Source organism: Rattus norvegicus, chromosome 20 (genome assembly GCF_021556685.1).
Source record: "Rattus norvegicus strain SHRSP/BbbUtx chromosome 20, alternate assembly SHRSP_T2T, whole genome shotgun sequence".
Taxonomy (NCBI): Eukaryota; Metazoa; Chordata; class Mammalia; order Rodentia; family Muridae; genus Rattus; species Rattus norvegicus.
Genome location: NC_141553.1, coordinates 17,690,859 through 17,695,179, shown reverse-complemented (window position 1 = coordinate 17,695,179; position 4,321 = coordinate 17,690,859). Strand labels below are relative to the sequence as shown.

General features: G+C 41.4%; 1 long non-coding RNA gene across 1 annotated transcript; it reads right to left on the bottom strand.

Annotated features, from left to right (window-relative positions):
* Positions 1 to 1,350: 1,350 nt before the first annotated feature.
* Positions 1,351 to 3,956, bottom strand: LOC134483892 (uncharacterized). The gene is made up of 2 exons (XR_015645160.1): positions 3,816 to 3,956; positions 1,351 to 1,695 (listed from the first exon to the last, which is right to left on the bottom strand). It is a non-coding gene; the product is annotated as an uncharacterized LOC134483892 (long non-coding RNA).
* Between the last annotated feature and the right edge of the window lie 365 nt (positions 3,957 to 4,321).

The following is a 4,321-nucleotide window of genomic DNA, read 5'->3' as shown; positions in this document are numbered from 1 at the left end:
AAGTCAAGGGGAAGTAATTGTGGAAGGGCCTTAAGTTGGGAGAGAGACCTGCCTTCAGTGAGTAAGGTATCTAGGCCAGCAAGCCAAAGGGAGAGGCTGGAGCAGATCTGTCAATCATAGCTCTTGCCACAAAACACTTGCTAATGAGCAAATATGCTTGAAATGTAGGTGCAGAATTCACCCCCTGCTTCACTTCCATTTAAATGATTGCTCTTGGCTTTGTGGAATGCCTAAGACTAAACTTGTAGAATAAACTTGCCAACATGAGGTTTAAAACATCCTCTAAGAAGATTTGAACACGCCCCACCCAGTCATCGTTACAAGCACACAATGAAGTAAAAGAGCTCATGTTAAGGGAACATTGTGCCCTTAGGTTTTTGTTGTCTAAGGTGAAGAACAATGGGTAAGAACATGCAAACCAATGTAGCCAGCACTCAGACTAGACATCATCTATAGACTATGAGTCCATTCATGCCTGTCAGTTACACTACCTCCTGTTTGGCTTCTCTAACCATACCTCTGGGAAGCCAGCCGGACTCGAAGGTATTACTTGTGTTCTTTTAAGCCTTAGTTGTCTCTATAAGGTGGGGAGATTTGAGCAGCATATTTGGAGTATTCTGTGTGAGTTCTTAGGTTTACAATGAGCTTTGAGCAAGTGGCATCCCATGTCTGCTTCCCTATTTTCCTTTGTGAAACAGATGTCACAATCATGACCCTTGGGCTTGGTGTTGGGACCCAGTTAAAGGTGTGCAAAGCTTGTTGAAGTCTATCTGGTTGCTGACGCTTAATAATGGCAATTGTTCATTTGCAGAGGAAATCAAATGTTATATATAAAGCACAGAACAGTGCCCGGTGTGGAGTACATGCCAAATACTTGTTTACTATTAAGTTCATCATTGCTAATCGTATTAGGCGGTTTGGATATTAAACAAGACTAAAAATGTCTCATTTAAAATAAATTTTTGAAAATTCAATATTTATCCAAGACCATATTGGAAGAAGCTGGCAGTTCTCCTCAGTGTCATACTCTCTGGCAGTGTTAAGAAAAATACTCTACATAACGCTTTCCTGTCTTTGAGCTCATTCACGCTCATGTTTTTGTTTTTAAGTATTTCTTTAGGAAAACTTGTTATGTGTTTACATTTCACTAGATCTTTCTAGAAGTACTATTGCACTTCCAAAACGTCATTGATATTGGAACATGGAGTTGGTTTCTTTTGCTTTTTACTTTTACTTCTTCACCGATTTAAAAAGAAATTCTCCCTTCCCGAAAGTAATATGAAAATTGAAATATCCTCTCTTACTCTTACAGGATGTCTGGTGAAATTAAAACATCACGACTTTTAATGATTCATTAAAATGATAAGTCTCTTTAATCAAGACAAAATAATTCTCAGTGACTTGAGGTATCAAAAGAGAACTGACATTTAAGCTGTTTCAAAAGCAACCGGAGACGCCGGAGAATATTGCTTTTGGTGGTCGAAAGAAGTTCTTTCCAAACTTCTCAGTTTTATTCATTAAGGAATCATGGGTCTGGAGAGATGGCTCAGTGGTTAAAAGCACTTTGGCTGCTTGTGAGGAGGAGTTGGGTTCCATTCCCAGAAGCAAGAACAGGCTTCCCACACAGGTCTCTACTCCAGTTCCAGGGTACTTGACACCCTTTTCTGGTCTTCATGGTGGCTTCACATCTGTACACTCAGGGACACACACACACGTACATAAAATAAAGAACTCTCTTCTAATGAAAATTATAATCTAAGATGTCAAATTCTAGGGTATAGGCTGTGGTATACAGTCAGTGGGTGCTCAAGAGGATCACAGATGCCTTTCTCAAACACAATGGAGAAGAGCAGCTGCTTCTCCTTCCTTTTCCTGCGCATGTGCGTGCTGGGAGCTGACCAGAAAGCCACCTCCGTGGTGAAAAAGAGCCAATTGTTTTGTGGTCCATTTGCCTGTGTACACTCTTATTATTATAAACAAAGTGCTATAATCAGACAGGGTCACAGACTTAACAGCCTTGAGTCACCTAGGGTCAGTATAGGTTGAAGGGTCGTGTGTCTCAGCATCGAACACCAAGAAGGAACCATTACCCGACCGTGAATGAAATATGGCCCTGGCTAGCACTGTGGCTTTGAACAAGAGGAATGAACCAGTGCCAAGCTGCATTCTGGCAGGGAGAGCATTGGGATAATGCCTCTGCATATCTGTGTTCCTGTTTTCTGATGCCCTTTAGAGCCTTCTAGTAGACAAATACTACTTCTGCCTTCTGACACTGTCCTGGGAGACCATCTTCCTGATGCGCGAAATTAAAACAGGCACAGATAGGCTGACAAGGGATCTCGAAAGGCAGCCCACCAGCAAGTTTTATGCTGGGGTTTTTATTAGTCCATATGAAACTGGATGACATGTTGCATTGAGAAGCCATCATTATCACTTAAGCACCCAAAGAGGGCGTTGAAATGTATTCGTTTATTCTCAGCCATAAATTTGATCCACAAAATTAATCTTTGTACCTTCTGTTCAAATGTTAGTTTCTTCGTGGGCTATTGAATATAGTGCAGAGTCCATTGTAGCTTAGCACCCAGCTGACCCCACCCCCATTTGCATACTCTGAGTAGAATCACTCATGGAAGACAGAAAGTCCCTGCTATCAGATCGACTACCGTCCTTGCACAAGGTTGGAAGACACAGATGATAAAAATGATACTTTGTTGAGAAGAGAGATGGGCGTGCTGTTGAGTGACAGGCTGAGCATCAATATTCACTAATGCTTTCTGTTTTCTTAGTCACCATATCAGATTGATCATTCTAGCTTTGATAGCTTGGCACAGAACTACTGGGAACGCTTAAAGTTAACCATCCATATGGTGAGTGGTTAAAGAGTGGGACTCTAGAGTCCCATTGTGACTATTTAACTTGCGGCTCTGCTAGCTAGTGGTGCAGGCTTGGGCAATGCTCACCAGCCTACAGTGTCTGACTCCTTAGATGGATTCGATACTACTGCCCTCATGATATTTAATAGCTATGTAAATGTAAAAATGCTTACTGTGAATTTTGGCCCATCAAATAACTGTCTTCCGGTTTGGTGCATCAAATAACTGTCTTCCGGTTTGGTGCATCAAATAACTGTCTTCCGGTTTGGTGCATCAAATAACTGTCTTCCGGTTTGGTGCATCAAATAACTGTCTTCCGGTTTGGATGGTGATGATTTTACTTCCAAATTGCTTATAAACAATCGACATTTACTTCTTGTAGTTCTGGAGGCTAATAGTCTGATGTCAGAGTGGCAGGAGGGCGGTAGGTGAAGTTCCTCCTGTGGGTGGTAGAATTCGGACTTCCTGTATTCTTTTTCTTTAGTGAATGTAGAACACGATAGCTTCCTGTTCACTCCTTACAAGAATGCTAAGAGCAGCCACGAGGGCACCACCCTCCTGACTTTAAATATATATACACATATATGTATATATAATATTTAAAATATTAAAAACCCATTTTTAAAACCATCACACTGAATTTAGGATTTCAACATAGGAACAGTCTGTTCACTGCAACTGATAACCTCGAGAATGAACCAGGCCTATTACTTAGAATCTGTGATTAGTGTAATTAGGGTTAATATTTGGCTTGTGCTAGCTGTAAGGATATCTTCACTCACATGCGATTATATGGAAAATAGAGAACAGTGCCTGTCTTTGTGACATCATGGTGTACAGTCGCAGGAAGAGAGAAAAAGAGTCATAGGGCTGGAGAGGAAAGGAAATCTTTCCCAGTTAAAGAGTTGTAGCCATTGTTATTTACAAGTTGATTCAACTCACTTCTCAATCAAAGGATCGAGGCGGTATTCTTCATTACAATGTTGTCAAAGTTTTAAGACGTCAGGCAAATTGGAATTTTTCTGGGAACAGGTACAGAGATGGACTCATGAGAAAAAGGGGGCATGGAAATTCTTCTTCATCGGCCAGGAAGCTTAGGTTAAGGGACTGGTTCCCTGGTTACCCATGCTTCCGGTAAACCCACGCTTCCGTTACCCATGCTTCTGGTAAGCCATTTTTTTCTTTCTGAAATTCAGCTTTCTTTCATGTGTACATTTGAGTTGTTGAGAAGTAGAACTTCTCAGATGATCTTCTGGACAAATTAGTTCCATATACTTAGTCAAATCTGGGGGCAGTGCAGTGTGCCTCTTCAGCCCAGGAACTCCTGTGGCATCAGCTCTCACTTAAAATTCTTCCGGGTTTACAAAGACCTCCCGTTCTGTGAGCTGTCTCTCTACTCTGGCGGTTGTTGAGTTGTGTAGACGCTTTCTTACACTTTATTCCTATTG